The sequence below is a fragment of the Mauremys reevesii genome, linkage group 5, assembly GCF_016161935.1.
Source record: "Mauremys reevesii isolate NIE-2019 linkage group 5, ASM1616193v1, whole genome shotgun sequence".
NCBI classification, from domain to species: Eukaryota; Metazoa; Chordata; order Testudines; family Geoemydidae; genus Mauremys; species Mauremys reevesii.
The window spans coordinates 45,758,398-45,778,189 of record NC_052627.1 but is presented as its reverse complement, the minus strand read 5'-3'; the positions used below and the strand labels follow the sequence as shown (position 1 = coordinate 45,778,189).

Here is a 19,792-nt window from a genome sequence, read left to right as displayed (position 1 = left end):
AACTCCTGACAAGCCACACAAGATCTGGTCCATAGCCCTCTGGAACAGGGCGGGAGCCGATGTGATTCTGAAGGGTAGGCGACAGTATCGATAAAGCCCCTTATGAGTCACAATAGTCAACAGCTCTTGGGACTTTTCATCGACGTGCATCTGTAAATATGCTTGACTCAGATCAATCTTACTGAACTTTTGTCCCCCAGCCAGGCCTGCGAAGAGGTCATCGATGCGGGGAAGCGGGTATTGCTCTGCACACAACACTGGGTTGACAGTGACTTTAAAATCACCGCAAATCCGGAGAGAGCCATCTTTCTTCACTATTGGAATGATAGGAGTGGCCCATGAGCTATGGGTAACTGGTATTAGGACTCCATTGGTGACCAGGCGCTCCAGGTCTGCTTCAACTTTTGGCCTGATGGCATATGGCACAGTTCGGGCTTTCAGATATTTTGGTGGACTGCCAGGTTTAATGTTCAATGTCACAGTGATTCCCTTCAGACTTCCCAAATCATCTCCAAAAACAGCAGCATGTTTCCTTAGTATAGGGGTTAGACTGGTTTCTTCTTTAGTCATCCGGTGCACTTCTGCCCAGTTCAGCTGAATCTTCCCAAGCCAAGACCTACCCATTAAGGCTGGGTAGTCACCTCTCACCACAAACAGTGGCAGTGGCAATTTAGCCGCCTGTCCATTGAGCTCCACCTTAACATCAATAGTGCCCAACATGGGCACAGCTTCACCTGTATACGTCTTCAGAACAGTTTTTGTTGCCTTAAGCGGAAGATGCTGTAGCTTTTCCTTATACACAGTCTCCGGAACCAGCGAGACAGCTGCACCGGTGTCTAGTTCCATGCGTATAGGTTTGCCCTCCAATAAGGGGGTTACCCAATATTCATGTGAGCCCGCTGCCAAAGACAAAACATGCAGTGGCACTTCCTCTGGTGAGGAGGTGTCACCTTGATCTTCCTGGGTCTGCTCTAGGGTATGCAAGGTTCCTCTTTTTGTCGGCCAGACCACAGGCCTCTTTTTCTTTTGTTTACAGGCATACTCAATGTGTCCCTTTTTGCCACAGTGTCGACACACCAGGTCCTTACACCAGCATGCTGATGCCTGGTGACCCAGCTTACCACAGCGGTAACATTCTTGACTCTGCACCGTTTTGTGGGTCAGTTCTTGTGACACTTTTTGCACCCTAGGGGATGCACCGATGTATTGTGCCTCCCTTGTAGCCAGTTCCATGGAGACAGCAATATCAACAGCCTTCTGTAATGTAAGCTGAGCCTCTGTCAGTAGGCGCTTCCGTATAGCTTCACTGCAGAGGCCACACACTAACCTGTCACGCAGGGCATCATTTAACATCTCTTTAAATTCACAGTGTTCTGCTAGCTTTTTTAAAATGGCTACAAATTGTACAACTGTTTCATCTTCCTTTTGGTCTCTTTTGTGGAACCTATATCTTTCAGCAATTACCAGTGGTTTTGGGGAGAAATGAGACCCCAGGATTTCCACAATGTCACTGTAAGATTTAGTCTCAGGCTTAACAGGGTGTAGTAAGCTGCGTAGCAGAGAGTAGGTTTTAGCCCCTACAACAGTTAAGAATATTGGCACCTTCTTCGCTTCTGTAATGTCATTTGCAATACCAAAAAGCTCAAAACGCTCAGTATACACATGCCACTGCTCTGTATTCTCATCAAAAGGCTCCAGGGGCCTGGTCAGAGTAGCCATGATTTTTAGTTTCACTTTCACAGTCAGTGCAACAAGCAGCTTTTTTCTTTGTTTGGTCTTTACCTTGACTTCTACTTCCTTCTGTTACTGGAGCAGCACCAGGATCCCATCCTCGTCGCCAGTGTTGTATCCTTTGGGCAGCCAGTGTAGGAAGCAATCACTTGAGGCCAGAGAGCAGACAGCTAACCAAAACCTCCATTTTATTTACAGAGACAGAGAGCTCACTCAGCCGGTTGAAACCGGCTGAGCTATCCCTTAATAGTCTAACTCAGTTGCCATAGTAACAAAACCCATGACAACCAAATACACAACATCTATCATCATTCGGAATGTATATTTCCTGTCATTCTCCCCAGATAACCTAGATCACTCTCCACACAAAGTGGTCTTCACCTAAACAAATTTTTACTGCTTCAGGGAATAAAGTAAAGTATGTATTATTATATATACACAATTCATAGTAGACCAATAGCCTAAACAAGTAAGGCCCACAATGTACCCCTAGCATGTATTTCAAGTCCAAGATGAGGATAATCACAAGGACCAACAGTTTGGCTAAGTAGCAGGATTATTAGAGAGAGCCCTTGCACAAGACTGTGGGAGAATTAGCCTATATGAGAATATGGACCCTTTATAAAATTGGAAGTTGTATATTTTAATTGAGTTTTATCTTGAGAGGCTTTGAAATAACTTCATTCTATCAAGGTAAAAAATTTGAAAGATAAGTTGTTTGACAAATAGGCTGGTTTCAATATCATTATAAAATGTAATTATTTGCAAGCTAATTTATTTTTAAATTGGCCACTGGGCAAGCAATTGGTTCAGTGACTGGTTATATTGCTAGGCAATTTTTTCCCCAAATCAGTCATTTTTAGACTTTTTTTGTATTAAACTTTCCATCAACTGGTGACATGATGTCATCATAGGACTTTGCACTCTGACACGTCTATGCCCACTTACTCAAAAACTAGTTGTGTGGCTTGCTTTTTGACATTTTGGGGTAGATGCAGACTTTCATTCTCTGAGGTATGTAAACCCCAAATATTTTAAGAATTATCGATTTAAACAGGACTTTTCCCAAACTGATGCTAGCTAAGGATGACCTAATTGGATCAAGTTGGATGGCTCCACCTGATAGGAAGACCACGCTTGATTTTCTCAAGACCTTGGAGGGAGGAGCTGCAAGGTGAGTAAGCTAAATTTACAAACTACAAAAAATAAAGGCTGGAAAGTTTTGTTTTTTGGGTCAACAAGCCATCCAAGGGGAGCACAGTGTTCTAGCACACTTCAAGGAGAGGAAGTGGCCTTTGACCAGTCTATCCTGCACCGAAAGGAGGACCATGAACAAAATGTACTGTACCAGAAGACAACCACTGTCTGGCTTCTTGACAATGTTTGCTCACAGTTCCTACTCTGCTGGAGTCCCGAAGACTGTGAGAGCTGAAAAGTGTGTGAACCCCTTGTTCTCTCATGTAAATTACTTTTCCTTTTTCTTCCTTTTGTCTTTGTATTAGATGGGAGACATCCCAGCCTTTTTATATGCTTTAATTTTAGTGTGTGAAAGTGTGGCTGTGTGCATGAGCACTCATAATGTCCACACGGGGAAGGCACCAGCAGGAAAGCTTCCCAAGTTTCAACTAACCTAAAAACTCTCAAAGTTATTAATTAAAAGTCCTAAGAGACAAGAAACTTGTCATCTATAGTTTCTGGTAGGCAAGAGTTGTCAAGCTTTGTTTTACAAAAGTGTTTTGTTAAAGTCTTATCGTACTATCTCTGATGGGGTAAGGAGAAAAGGATTAGCGACCACACAAAGATAGAATTCAAAGAAGGAAGCTTAATGCCTCTGAGCTTGTGGTTCAGAAGTTAGATCATTTGATTTCCGTATTAAGATCTAAACCAGCTCTGAGTAGTAGATTTGGTTAAAAAAAAATTTAGTTGTGGTTTATAAGCAAATGGACAGCCATCTTGTTAGACTCCTCTTTAGAATTATAGGACTTAATTCTAGAACTGATACAATGATTTAACTAATCTTGATTTAATTCCAATACAGTGTTGAGATTAATTTATTGATTTGGTAGTTCTATTGCTTTACTTTTAATTTAGTTTAATATTTATTAATAGCTTAGCTTTGGTGATATGTTATTTTTTCATTCAATAGGTAATGTGGATTCAGAACCCTTGAGTATCTGAGTACATATTTGTTGGTCAACCTAAAAAGCATTACCAACTCCCCTGACTTAGTGTTTGGTTCTCAGAAGAACCTAAACACTACATAAACTCTGCCCTGATGATGAAATGTATTTCACCTATACACAGAAACAGTACTAAATAAATGCCAGGCAGTCCTCTCCCATTTGAAATGGGAGAGAATTTTAAAATTTCCAGCAGAAAGGGGCTGGCAGATTACCAATATAACAATTCTTCCCATCCACATCACATGGAATAGCCATCACTGAGGGTCAGTCTACAGAAGCAGAAGACATTCCAAACAGAACCCAAGAGGCTGTGTTTTTGATGACATTCAAAATGCTATTGACAGAAGTAAAATGGGATGACAAAATACTACAGTAGCCATGTGTTGTGTAGGAATTAGTAACCCCTTTACACAGTTTGTGAACCCTCTGACAGTCCTCACTTCGTCTGTTTCATAATCCATCAGAACTCTGCCAGAGCAGCAGGGTATATTTACTTTGCACATTTTATATAGTTAGTAAACATGGTTATTTGGACTGCACTGTGCCCATGCAGTTCCTTCATGTGACATTTGATATTTGTTGTGCTAAAAGCAGATGGCAATGATTACTGATGAGGATGGGATCCTAATCCAAGAACATAGTGAAAGAGAGTGTGGGTGCAGAGGCCCAATGAAAGTAAAATTGAAACTGCAGCCAGCATCGCCTGGAACTGAGAGTTAACTGCTAATTAAGATAAAAAATAATAAAAGGGTTAAAAATAGGTCTGGCTCTTTGGGGAAAATGGTGAGACAGTTTCTTTACATTGAACAGCCCCCTACTGAAAGCTAATGTGGAAATACTCCTTTAGATTAAGTGGCAGAGGTTTGTGCTTTGGCACAGAAAGTCCTGGCATCCAAACCTTGTTGATATTTTACTTAGGCACTAATAAAGTTCATTTGCTAGAATAATAGTAGAATGTGAAAAATAGTAGAAAGAAAAAAAAATCAGCAGAGTCATTTAAAATTCAGAGGAATACCTATGCATGTTTTTGCAATATATACCCTGATTTAGTGATACTAAGGACCAGAGCTGGCAGTCACTGGTACCAAAGGAATGCCTCCATCACCTAAAGATCCCACCCCTATTGTTCTGCTTCCACAGTGGCAATCACACTTGACCCTGAAACAAAAAGGATTTAGAGTCAGACAGAGATGGATAGTGACATGAAAAGAGCCAGGTTTATTAGTTAGGAGCAATTATCTCCCTGATGTAGAAGTAACGAATTGGGAGGGAAATATATTTTTTTAATTATAGGAACAAAGTGAAGAAAGTAGAATCCTATGTTCCCGTTTTCAAATAATAGAAGGCACCTTTTTTCAACTTAAGATCCAAGGCAGAGAAACAGTGAAACATCATTCATGTTTGAAGTTCCTGTATTAGCTTGCTTTTAAAGACACCCCTATAAACATGGCAAATTGACAGTGATCATAAACTCCAGCAGACTCTGATTTCTGTATAGTGTTGCCCTTTAAAAATACAGCAATAAATCAGTGCTATTGCCTGCATTGTAATGTAAAAAAATGACAAAAGAATGACATAATTCATATCAATAGAATGTTATGCTAATACTCAAATCTCTCACTCAAGGCGTAAGAGTTTAACTTTGAAACAAGGCTCTTACTCGTCTTTTCCATTAAACCATATTTCAAGCAAAACAGCAATATTGTATTGTCAGGCCCACACTACTTTATTCTCATGACCTTTTATGACATTACATTTAACAACAAATAATTCATACAACCTCTTACCGGCATCATTCAGAATATAAATATGGGAGAGACTGAAGCTAATGCAAGGGAATATTTTTATGAGAAGTTGGAGTATTTCCTAATTATTATATATGCATTCTTTTGCCATAAGTCAAGACATTAATATTCTACCTTCTCTGAGGCTTTAATGTTATTTGGATCTCTGAAATATTTTGATTTAATTTTGCAGCATTGTCACATATCAAGTAGTACACGTCAGTGTCTACAGCAGTCAATTATTGATTTATTTTCTTTCAGACAAAATGCAAATAGTCTGTTAAGAGGTTTACAACAGTTGTGTTTGAGTCAACATATATGCACTGAATAAATTAAAAGAAGCCCCAGCTAAGCTTTGCTAAGGTTCTCCTGAATGTAGAATTCTATTTACAGTAAAAAAAAAAAATCCCATAAATTATCCTAGCAAAAGAACAAATTAATAAATCCTGGGTAACCCCAGCATAGGAGCATAGCAGAAGAGTGGCTGAGTGCAGGAAAGGAAGTGGTTAGTTTGGGGTGGGGTGGAGTAGCAACTGGAGTGCACTGCACTGTCGTTCTATTGGACTACCTAACAGCCTGTTGTTGGCTGCGGAGAAGCCACAGTAAGTTGGCTGCTCTAGAATAAGCTGGTGGGTTACTGGTCCACGTAGCAGTCCAGAACCTTTGAGCTGCAAAGATGCCACCTTTGTATGTGCATTCTCTCTCTCTCAGGCTGCATTTCAGATCTGGTCTACAAAATCTACACATTCTCCCTTCCATTTAGAGACCTGCAGGAATGGTCAGAGGTTGGAACATGAAGCTTGGGACCCCAGATTCCAGCCCAGTGGCTTTTGGTCAGCTGCAGAGAGGGACTATTTCTAGACACTGTCTTATTATAGAGAGACTGTCCTTTCCCCTGTTTTAGTGCTGCCTGCAGCACCCTTACAGCCTTAGGCATTATCAGGTGCCCATAATTTCTCCCACAGATTTGGAACAGTTTGCAAAGTAGTGAGAGCATGTAGCCTATAGGTACAGGTATTTGCTAGGTAATTCTTAGGTATAAGTGAAGGCAGTAATGCAATGAGACTACACTCTTCAGGCCTGTAAGGCAATAGCTTAGCTAAATTAATCAAAGAATAAGGCCCAAAAAGCCTTAGCATGAGTGGTTAACCAGGGGTAACCCTAGATCATAATATATCACAAGATAGACTTCTATAACAACTAAACTGCTGTCAGGTAACCACAAGATGTTTATACCATCCTGGGATATTTTAAAGTTAGGAACATGAGCAGGTGACTGACCACAAGAATACCATGGTAACTGACATATATCCTATGGGAGAAGGGCAGCCCAATATTAGTAGGGTGAGGAAATACAAATAAGGAAAAGGGGATGAAACCCCTATTGAATATGCATTAGGCATAGTGGCATCAGCATAACCAATGATAAAAGCTGCATCCTGGTCTGTGTGCCAGGGGAGATGTAGCTCTTTGGAAACACCAGGATGATATCCACTGGTGGTGATGAAGACAAGGAGGATGAGGAGGAAGAGGATAATGACTAACACTTCAGGTTGTTCTGCAAGGGACGGTTGAGTACATGGATGCTCAGATGCACAATCTGCATTATCTCTATCTACCTTGCTGGGTTGGAGTGTTTGTAACTTTGTTAATTGTATAAATAAAAGTATTACAAATATAAAAGGTTTTTCTTAAGTGTGAGTGTTGCAACCATTCACATCGAGGTTCCCAACTGAATAGTAATTCTAATACTGGGCCTGATCTTGGGACAAGAACCTGCCATTAATTCTTAAGTACTCAATATAATTAATACACAATGCTGCTTAGTTTGGCTCCTCTCTCACACTTCTTCTTCTGACTAATTCAACACCATCCAGGAGAGGTGTAGATATTTTACAGAGAGGGAAGGTGACAAAGCAGAAGGGACACAGAAAGTTGTTAGCAAGGAGAGGAAGCAAAACACTTGCCACTTCTCACTCCAAAAGCCCTTTCCAGGGTTCCCCTTTAGCTTTAGATACTTAGGGCTGGTCTACACTACCACAGTAAGTTGACCTAAGTTACGCTACTCCAGTTACGTGAATAACATAACTGAAGTCGACGTAGCTCAAGTCAACTTACCACGGTGTCTGAACTGCGCTGTGTCAATGGGAAACACTCTCCCGCCAACTTCCCTTATTCTTCTTGTGGAGCTAGAGTGCCGGAGTCGACCGATTTAGCGGGCCTTCACTAGAACCACTAAATCGATACTGCTGCATTGATCGCAGCAGTACCGATCTAACTGTAAGTGTTGATGTGGGCTTAGATATCCTGCCCTCCACTATACAGAATTAAAAGGGTATGAGAGACCCAGGGGGTACAACAGCAGCTCACCTACAGGGACAAACAGCGATGAAACACAGAACTAAATTTCCATGTGGCACAGAAGCAGCTAAGAAGGGCACAGAAATGATCATCTACCTGACCCTAAGTGAAACATTTCATTTAGATTTTCATGATAGAAAATTGGACATCCCCTCCCCCCCCCCCCCCCAAAAAATCAATATTTTCCCTCAGTAAGCTTCAACAACACCTTTTTTTCAAATAGGAAATTGTTTCATTCTAATTTTTTTCAATCAGCCCTACTGATTTATTGAGTGTTCCAGGATTAGTTTGTACGAAGGATGGTCTTACACATAAAGCAGAGGAGAGGGAACTGGTAGATTTGAATTCTGTCCCAGCACTGCCACTGATTCACAAAGACGCATTGGGCAAATCTCCCCATTTTAAAAATGGTTATTATATGAGTACTTTGTCACCGTGCACTGGTCTTAAGAAGGTAACTGAGTTCATCCTTGTGTGGAAAGCTTTATAGAAGCCCATTTAAAAAAAACTGCAGTGCCAGTTCTTCTTATAATTTATTATTTATACTTCAGACAAATATTTGACAGTTACATGTTTTGGAGCTGTAAAGAGGACTTTGAGCCTTATCCTGCTCTCATTGTAGTCAATGAAACTATGTCAATGACTTCAATATGAGCAGGATTGGGTCCTTGATGTAAAAATGGTGCAAAGAGCCACAAGATACTGCCAAGATAAACAGTTGCTGAATTCTTTATCAACTATAATCAAATTAATCCCTAATAAATTATTTTTCCCCAACTAAGGAGTCTGCTAAATCTATCTGACTAAAATTGGTCTTTGGATCTAGACATACCTAACTAGTTTTATTTTTAGAACCAATTAACTCCCTTAAGAAAAATGAAATGTTAGTGTTTTTACACTGTATCTTTCATCCAAGAGGACACTGTATTTTATACAAGATGTCTGTTTAGAAATATAATTATCCTTATAAAAAGACAGATTAAATGTGAAAACCCAGCTTGATTAAATGTTACCTATTAGAGAAAAGATTATTAGAACTCTGAAAATAATTTGTTGGAAATAATTTATTCAGTGAATTTAGCCTCTGTTACTGCCCTAACTTATATCCAAACAGACTTATTTTCTACAGTGTATTTGTTTGATTTTAAGTGAAGTCAATACGTATTTTTTCAATAATATATTCTGAATCATCTGTGAACATTATTCATTTAACATTTCATTTCTTTGAGGTTCTACTCTGAAAAAAATCAATATGATTCTGAAATTCACTGGCCAGAAGTATCTGTACCAGTAAAAGTCAATCTTGTGAATGTTTGCAGAAAGAGAACTCAGGAATGGTATACGCATGGCCAAAGCTAATTTATTTACCAATTGAAATGAACAGTCACAGTTAAAAAACCACATGAACAATAAAAAAAAATCCACATTGTCTGACCAACTCTTGTTCTCACTCTTATTAATAAAGAATTGTATTAATCACTACTTAATCTCATTCAGTAAAACCTTAATCCTCCAACCCTCGGTGATGTGAAACTCCCTGCTGTCTAAAACAGCAAACACTTCTAGTTACATTGAAAAAAACAAAAAACAAAAAAAACCTCTTAATTTTCCAAAACTTCCATTACCTGAACATATTTCCTATGTCCCATGGCTCAGATAATCAAAGTTGCAATGCCTACACAGTTAAGAAATTCATGTTCAAAGTGATGAAGAGAAAGTCAGTTTTGTTCTCTTATGCTCTGCTTACCTCTTTGAGGGAGGCAGACATTTAAATAAGTCCTCCATTTCTTCATACCAGGAAGCGTTAATTTTTTTTTCAGGAAAATATACTATATATGCCCAGGAAATGGAATGTTCTAATGCTGCATGGCATACACTATAGCATTTGGTACTGTACATTCTTATCTTACCAAAGCTCATGGTGAATTCTCCATCACTGACCATTTTGAAATCAAGATTGGATGTTTTTCTAAAAGATATGCTGTAAGAATTATTTTGGGGACATTCTCTATGGCAGTCATGGGCAAATTGCAGTCAGTCAGCGTAATCTGCTGGTGAGCCATGAGACAGTATCCATTGAACGTCCACAGGCACAGCTGCCTGCAGCTCCCAGTGGCCATGGTTCGCCATTCTTGGCCAAAGGGAGCTGTGGGAATCAGTGGCCAGCACATCCCTGGAGCCCTCCCTGCTTCCCACAGCTCCCATTGGCCGGGAACGGCCACTGAGAGCTGCGGGTGGCCATGCCTGCAGACGTTCAGTGTAAACGAACTGTCTCGTGGCTCACCAGCGGATTACCCTGACGGGCCACAGGTTGCCCACTACTGCTCTATGGCCTATTTCATACAGGAGGTCTGACTAGTGTTTCCCTTCTGACCTTGATATCTATGAGTCTTCCAACTGGATTAATGTTTCTATTGACACATGCAATTTCAGCAGCTCTGAAGAGGTTAATTGTATAGAATTCCTGATCCTCTCTGTCCTCACCACTCCCCAGAGACAGGCAATTTTTCCTTGTATTATTCTATTTTATATGGCTTTAACTAAATAGTAAAGCATAAGGGTACTTAGGTTTTACATCAGAAGAAGAATCACACAAACATCGACTATATTCTGATTTTTAAAAGGAAAATGTCTTCATCTGATTGTTAAACCAGTGTTAAAGCAGCATGAAAACTTGTTTGACTATCTTTATATCAAACAAAAACTCTGTTTTGTGACAGTTTAGCTCTGGCAGGACAAACCCCATGCATTCAAAACCTCAAAAGAATGGAAACAAGAAGTTGAGGGGAAAGAGGTGCATTTTTCCTATATTCACGTAACACACACACCTCCTGGGTGTGGTGTTCTGTCCCGTCCCATCTAGTGGCACTGAGACTACTTAGAGAGAGAGAGAAAATATGAGTCTGCTCTACAGCCTTAACTAAAAGCTAGTTGTCTTTTAGCTCATGTGGTAGAGGTGTGTGGGTTACATTCATATTGCCTACAACAGAGTTGATAACACATTCCAACACTTCATAAGGCTTTCACTTCCATCTCCAACATACACCCCAAAGCCCCAATTTAATCTAGCACGCAACATTCATAGTGACCTCATATGGGTTTATATTGATTATATCAACATACCAGCACATCAGACTATGACACATTGCATGCATTCAGGAAGTTATTTTGCCTTACCACTGCTGAGGTCATTGTATTACCTCACCTACCTTGTCTCTTTAATGTGTATGAATGAATATTTTTAGCCTCCCAGAAGGGACAGCATTTGCAATAGTGCCGATTTGTCATCAAAGTAAAATTCAGCAGGCTTACCTTGGTGCACATATTTTCCATTATGGCTAAAAATGTATTAAATACTGACACGTGACCCTTTATAGACAAACACTGCGGATATATTACTGGTATTCTAGCAATCAGCAGAAGAGGAACAATAATGTGGCCAAAGGACAGATCCCAGAGTGTTTTTGATTTCTTGCATAATGGGTGCGAAGAAAAGTGAGACAACACAGTGAGGAAAAAATATCATCAAAAGGGGAGATTATGAACTCATACTATTCTTTCCCTATCAATTCAATTTTCATTGAATCACCAAGAAAAATAATGCTCAAAGTCAGTATTCTATGTTTTGGTTTCTCTGTCAAAATAAAGATTTAAAGCAGCTGTTAAAACTGAACTCTGTGACACAATATAAGCAGTTGTACTCCCTACCCGTAGCACTTCCTGGTGTTGGGGATTAGCACAGCAGGAGCCTTCATGTCTAGTGACCCAAAGTGACCTTCACTTTGATTCTGCAATAACCTGATTCTGCCTGTGGCTCAGCTCTCCAGCTAAACCCCATCTATTTTAGACCCTTTCCTGGGTAAATAAAAAAATCCAACTAAAGACTCCAGATAAACATCCAAACAAATGATCCTTCTGCCCACTTGTTCTATGTTGAAGTTCATGCTCTACACCCCTATTCCCAGGCACTACAGAGTTCCTTCTTTGCTTTTTAGGCTGAGCATGCACCCACCCCAGGGCTTTTTCCCTAGACGCCTTTCTTCACAGGATTCCCCACTGTCCCCCTCCAGGAGGATTTTGCCAGCTTCTCTGAGGGACCTCCCTGATCCTTTCAGACCCTATCTCAGGCCTCTCACAGGAACCTAACCTGCTTCCTGTGGTTCTCTCCAGCCTGTTTCCCAGAAAGCTGGAACTCTCCTTCCTCCTTTCTTCTGGCTCTCCTCCACTGCAGGAGTTCTCCTGTCTCTTTATGGTGTCCTATCTAACCCTGTCACAGCTGGGTCACTAATGGTAATTAAGCCACCAGATCAGGATCAGCTGGGGAATAACAGCTATGTCTCAGGCAAGGATGAGCTTGACTCCCCCTAAAGGACCAGCCAGACTGCAACTAACACATGAGCCTAATGCCCCTGCGGCAATATAATCCCCAAACAGTGCCATTTATTTCTTCGGTTATAAATTATCTCTCTTTTCAGCAAGATGGCAGCCTCCTGCTGGAAGATCAGGATTACCAATTTGAATTTAAAAGCTTGGGGTTGATGCTTGTGCTTAATATAATCATTTGCATCTGTGCACCTTCTGTGCACAATGGTGTCATTCTGAGGGACAATTCTGAAAACACTATGCTAGGTCCTGCCACCGCCCTACCTCTCCCATTCCAAGTTCATTTGCTGACTGGGCCCTTATCAATAAATCTCCCCTGAAGTCAAATAGGGTGTGCCTATACAGGGATACAGACCCACAATATGGCTGCAGCTGACCTGGGTCAGCTAACTCAGGCTAATGGGGCTCAGACTGCAGGGCAAAAAATTGCTGTGTAGATACTCAAGCTCCAGCCTGAGCTCACAGGCTCCTACAGCTTGGGCCCCAGCCTGAGCCCAAATGTCTACACAGTGATTTTTCAGACCCAGAGCCCAAGCCCAAGTCAGCTCACCTGGGCCAACCATGTGGTTTTATCCCTGTGTAGACATATCCATATTGTCCTGTCTTGAGCTGTTATGGCTCTTTGTGTCTGTTTATTCTGTCTCAGTGCACCATATCCGCTGTGGTTAATGACTGATAAAGCATAAAGACAAATGAAGTAGTAACATACCATTCCGGAAAAAATGGAAATATTAGCAAAATTATTGAGACTGTTATTAAAATACTGAGAATTATTGTGAAATGTCTCCAAACCCCACAACTATTTGTCTGCCAATGCGGGCCATATCTGTGCATCTCACAAATACCTAGAAATAGAAACAATAATAATCTCTGTCTTTCTTCCAGCCCATTTAGAATGGTTTGTCGTTTGATAAGTGCTTGTACAGAATTCACTGAAGGAGAGTTTTGTTGAAGAGAAGCCTCTTGCATTTAGTTCTGAACATGGTAAAATTAAGTATCTTCCCCTACTCTTACTTCCTACCTTTTCTCTTTCACAGATGAATTGATGACAGGAGCTCTCTCTTTTCTGTGTTAGTACAGCACAAAACACATATGGCATCAATCTCAACTGGGGCCTTTGTCTACCACTAGACTTCTGGCACTCTCCCACTGCTGCCAACCCCTTCCTCCACATTTCCCAGGTTCTTGTTACTTGTTCCTGCTGTCTCTCTCTGCCCAAACTCCTTAGTACCAAAGTTTCCCGACTACTCCAGAAACTCTCCCACTGAAGTTGCTTTTTGTACCTGTTGATTGGGCAGCAGTGGCTGACTCACAATTTCCCCCATGAATTATAGCTTTAAAAAAGTCACTTAAGGTTGCAATTGTGTTTAAAGTGGAAGTGTTTTAGTTAAACTCTTTTTAACCTAAACTCTAACCATGTTGCTCCCTGACATTGCCCCAATATTTATGACAGAATGATATCACATTGATAGTAATTACATTTAAGTGGAAGGGCACACTCCAGCTCTTTGTAACCAGAGATAAGCAAGATCAATGCTTTGCTGAATAGATAGAACACATAGTGGTGTGCATAGGGCTACAAACACCTGCAATTTCTTTTTGATAATCATCTTGATAATTGGATGGTTCTCTTTGTAGAATTGCATTGACATCCCTTCGTTTCATTTTTACATTGTAAAACGTACTCCACAGACTCCTACTGACATTATTTGCTAACATCTTGACATAATATAATCCCCCTAGGTTTGCATCATTGATCTCTCCATAGACTAGGAAGATCATTTCATTTGACATTGTAACATCATGTCTGTGGATTCACATTGATGTGCTCAGGAGATTGTTATGATGACATTAAATCTGTTACAGTGAATACAAAATTAGCACTGTTGCAAAAAAATATGAAGGAATAGTAAAGGAAAGCATTTTCCATAGCTTCTTTTCACTTAAATATCTCAACAGTTTCAAAACCTTTCAAAGCTGAAAAGATCTTATTCCATTTTAAGGACTAACTGCCTATAAATACATAACTATTTTTTTAAATTCCATATTTTTCCTAGAACAGAATGAAATAAATATGGCATATTAATTTTTTAAGATCCAGGATTCATAAATAGCATATTTATTAAGCCATTTTTGTCAAATAATCCATATCTGAGCTCACGCTTTGCACATGGAGATCCAGGCCAATGCGTTAGAAATGGCACCATGTGAGCAATCCAAACTTAAATTTTATTATGAGAAACACGTCTGAGCCAGAAAGTAGCAGCAGCATGCCCACTCATTGCATTCATCTGCTTTCACAAGTACTAGGATAAATTATATTTGATGTCCTCAGTTCAGCTAATAGTACTGTATGCCCTTGGAAACCGGACAACTTGTACTTTGCTAGTTACCTTGCTAGTCTCTACAGAATAGCCAAGAAAATTACCTCACTGATACATGCCTATTTTACTGTGCCTGTATGCAAAATAATCCAGTTTGAAAGTTGTTTTACCAAGAGAAGTGATGCATCAATAGCTGCCAGTCCCCACTTTGAATTTATGAAATCAGGGAAGATCACGGTAATAATTTATTGTTCTGTGACTAAGAGTCCATCATGCATCAGAGCTCATCCGTTCTGTGATTTAAAACATGAGTGCTTTAGTGCTATTCCTAAGATTCCCTAAACTGTTTTAGTCACAAAATATATGAATCAGGAAGGCAGTGAGTTTTATAAAGTTGTAACATTCTTAAATCTTTTCATGTCTAGAACAAGAGACATTTTTGCATGGGCTTTTCTGGTGGCAGGGAGGGAAGCACAGCTGAATAATTCAAGACTGGAATCTTAGTATCCAACTTCCATTAACCCCTTGAGATCCACTCATTAGGGGTAAGATGTGTCTTTCTTTTTACATTTATTTTAGTGCAACACAAGGCTGTGTAAAGTATGTCCAAAGAGCCAACAGGGCTACTAACGTTGTTGAAAGAACATTGTGGGCCAAATCCTTGGCTCTATCAGAAATGTATTTTGCCCTTCTGCTTCCTTGTAAACTATGCTAAAATGTCTTTTGGCCACCTTTATGGTCTCCAAGCCCAATCCTGGGGTTGTGCAACCGTTGAGTCATTTCCTGGCATAAAATAAAGTAGCCTCAGGCACCAGAGAGGGCTGGTGTCAGAAGCACTCCAGCAGCCAAAATATGACTGAAGGATTCCTCTGGGCAGAGGGAAATCTCCATTGGCAAGATCTGCTCATTTAGTGTGACCAAGAATCTGGGCCTTGAAGCTCAATAGGACTGAAGGGATTACCACTAAATACAAAATAATTTTTGTGACAACTTAATTAACTGCCTCCCCACATCTAATATACCCTGTTGTTCCTGGGTATTGTAGGATATTTGATATTAAATGTAGGATTTCATTTCCTATTATAATCAATAGGATTTATGTGTCCATCTGAGAGACCAAGACCGTCTGTGTATTCAGAGGCTGTGGGAGAGGAGATCAAAACAGGATGTCAATCTGTGCATACATTCTCTACTTATATTAAATATTATGATTCATGTGTTGATCATGTGAGTTAAATAAATGGCAAGAAATAGATCATTTACTTATAGAATTTAATTTATGATAATATGAAAGATAGAATACATGTACTGGAGTGGCTTAAAAAGAAGAATCTGTGATAGAATTGTGACCTAAAGATGTTGTGCCAGGGGAACCAGGCAGGTGGTAATGCTGAAAAGGATCGTTAGGCATCAGAAATGTTACTCAGCAGGTGGTTTTTGTTCATGTGAGTAATGATTCTAGGGGTCCTTCAATAAACAAATAAATAAAAGGTTTGTAGAAATTTTTCTGGACTCTGCCCTGTCTCATAATCTTAACAACAGTTCACGCAGCTGATTAGACAAGACCTACAGAACATGCCTCGGGAAAATGTGCTTGTTAAAGTTTATGCAGAGAGAATGGCAAGTAGTGCATAATGTGGAGTTTTCTTGATTCAAGACTTGCATGATTAATTCTTTAAGTGAACGTCCCAAACCTGGTGGATTCTGCTTTTACGGCATCTGGGGCAGTGAGAAAATAAAATCAAAGTAAAATAAATGTACTCCATTGCTGTGGGCCACTCACAGCTGTCAACTTAACAGCATATCTGTTCTATCTCTTCCCAGAGAATGATCCGTGGAAGGATGGGAGCAGCCACTGCTGGGGCCTAGACTGAAAGTGCACATTGCAGTAGGGTATCAGCTGCTCTGTATCAGCAGCTTTAAGAAGACATTAGGGCAAGCACTTGCTTTTCATTGAACAGCATGACAATGACAGTGGAGAAGCAAAGGACACTTTCAGAAACGCTTTTAATTAATGATTATATGCAGCTGAGGAACAGCTAAATTTTTTATCTTGATCCTCCATTGCTTGCCTAAAATCTAAGTGGAGTCAGATTTACAAGGTGACATACAAATCAGCCTGAAATGGACCTGTAAACTTGTGCATGGATGTTCTGTGTGCTCACCTATTTGCACTTGCAAAGCCTACATTTAGAGTGGGCATATGTTCGCACTCAAAGGAGGCAGACATACAGTTACCTAACCTGGATACCTAAGTATGGAAAGTTGCAGATTCAATTTTGTAAGTGCAAATTTAGAGGCACTTTTAAAAACATGGCCTACATTATTGCCATTGTTACTAGAGAAGGATCAAATTATTTGAATGTATTTGTTGAGCACCTGCCAGGTATCTGGCACCGTACAGAACAGAAGAAGGGCCCTAAAGAATTTATTATCTATATTAACAATGCACATCAAGCAGAAAATGCCTGGGTGGCATTGGTTATAACATGAAGCAAGATTATATCTGTTTACTTCAATGAAAAAGGTGGTCTGGGATTTGATAAAGTTTCCAGTACAGAATTTTTGTTTCAATATATTCTTTGGGATACATTTTTGAGCCATAAAGAGATTTAAGTACCTGATTCCTAGAAAAAAAATAGAAGCAGAAGAAATTTCTAACGCTCAAGGCCAATGATTCTGAATGCCTAATTGAAATACCTTGAACCTGATTTTCAGAACCACCAAGTGGAATGCTCTCCAGGGGTACCCAGGGTTGTGAGGCATCTTACTATTACCTTGTGTACTCTGGGGAGAGTCACAGAGACATAGTCATGGCAGGATTTACACCCAGATTTCTGGTTAGCCAAGGATCAGACTCCAAGCACTGGTAAATTATAATCTGAGAGATTCACAAGTGAGAAGGTTGGGAACAGATAAAGGAAAGATTACAGGGTTTTTTATTGCGTCTTTATTTTGGGTAAAGGAAATAGAACAAAAGAAAGTATAAGATGAATAAAGCAGCAGAAAAGGCAGGATGAGCAAAGAAACATATGCTACACTTACCAAAGAGGAGTTAGAAGAGCTGTGTGCACAGCATGGTCTGTCAGCTGCTGAGCAGAAGAAATCGGAGCTCGTGTGTCATGAGGTAGGATGGGTCTCTAGCTCCAAACTGGGAGCCAGAGTGTTGTTTTTTCTCCTACAGGGCATGCAGGAGACCAAGCCAACAGTTCCCCAGGTGATCAAGCAGATGCAGTGGCGATGGTGAGGTCCAGAGCTGTAGAAGGTGAAGTGGAAAAGGCTGCTAGTGGAGAAGAGATCGATGAAGCTGGAGGCCAGCTGTCAGAGTGCAGAGGCAGAGCTGGAGCTGACCAGGACAAACACCAGCAGCTCAAACAGAAGAAGAGGGTCAAGTAACACCCCTGTGATCCAAGGGGAAGAACATAAAGACGTGCCTGATCAGGGGCTAGCAGACAAACAGGTGGAGGGTATGATGGATCCCATCACTCTGCCTGTAGCCTGAGGACACTAAACGTTGTGCTAGGATTCTGACTGTGTAAAGGAGGAAAGTTATTTTTCTTGATATGTTATTTTCTGTAATAATGAAACAGGGTTAAACCCCTAGGGTTCAGTACAAGCCCACCATAGACAGACTCAGGGGTCGAGAGAGTGAATTCACTGTCAGCCCTCACCAGGGAAATGGAGTCAGTGCTGAGTGTGTCTGTGGCACAGCTAACAGGTGCTGTAGCTCAAGAATCTGCTGGGACCAGTGAGTCACTGGCATACTAGGAAGTGTTTGTGTATTAGAACTCCACTCGGAGAAAGACTGTTGGAAGTGATGAGGTGACTCACAAATCTGGATACCCCTGAGGAGCATCACACCAATCATACACAAATCCTTCTGAAGTCACCTCTGTAAGCTAGGTCCAAGGTGTATGAAACTGGGAACCCAAACTAGTGGTCATTTCCCCAAATTTTTGTTGTAGGGTCTCTAGCAAAGGGACTGAAACAATACTGTGTGCGTCAGGAGCTCAGTCAGAGTTCAGTCAGTATTGATTAAAGGAATGATCATAGCAAGCAGTCTATAAAGCAATTCATAGGCTGGAATTTGTTCATGCAAATTTATGGAACAATATAAAATAGCAAAAAATAATTGCAAATATCATCCGCTCTTTAATGATTCAGAAACATGAAAAGGGCTAAGTTCACCAAATAAATTGCTCTTTCAAATGGATTATGCAACTCTAATAAAGAGCTGTTCTTCTCCACCAGTCACTCAGAGTTCAGCTCTGGGCTACCATGCTGGCAGAGGTCCTATTGCAAGCGCCACCATGAAAACAATTACTTTCTGTTATCCCTGTAATCATACCATTGAATTTGAGAATTTTTTTTTAAAAATCAATAAATCGTTACTATGAATTTAGTCTTTCTCTTACAGAAATACATACGTGCAACCTGCCTACACTGCTGCAACTGGAATGCAAGAACCAAGCCTGCAGTACAAATGCTGTGTGATTTGAATTCTTATATTTCTTTAAAGGTTAGCTTTACACAAAATATTAATGTGACAAGCAACTATAAGGTAAGAGGTAGCTGAGCATAATAATGCATTAATGTGCTGATTTTATTTCAGTAAAATAATATGACACTTCTGGACAACTCAGGTGGCTGACTGCAACTTGGAATGAAAGTAAAATGTTCACTGAAACCACACATTCCTAGCTCATGTCACAGGAGTCGTAGCAGACATTAATAAATCAAGAGCTGTATTCACATGCTTGTCGTTGTCTCTTTGTCAAAATTTCAGTGAAGGGGAAATGCAAAACAAATAATCTAAGTGGGGGGAGTTAAAGCAACACTGAACAAAGTTGGCAGATCATAAATTTGTCCTGCTTTGCATTTTTTATTACATCTCTAGGAGAAGGCCATTTCATTGTCTGTGTTATGTTTTAAAGTACTTTAAATATGAAAAATCTTCACCAAAAGCCTAAAATTTAGATCAATAACAAACCATTATGGGCATGCAATGATGTTATAAGCTTAAGTA

General features: G+C 40.2%; 1 long non-coding RNA gene across 2 annotated transcripts; it reads left to right on the top strand.

The window, feature by feature from the left end:
- Positions 1-2,038: 2,038 nt before the first annotated feature.
- LOC120405547 lies at positions 2,039-19,520 on the top strand. Of its 2 annotated transcripts, XR_005598657.1 has the most exons (6): positions 2,039-2,149; positions 2,789-2,905; positions 15,192-15,311; positions 17,732-17,893; positions 19,184-19,285; positions 19,379-19,520. It is a non-coding gene; the product is annotated as an uncharacterized LOC120405547 (long non-coding RNA). The 2 variants fall into 2 exon arrangements; XR_005598658.1 differs by lacking the exon at positions 17,732-17,893.
- Positions 19,521-19,792: the final 272 nt, after the last annotated feature.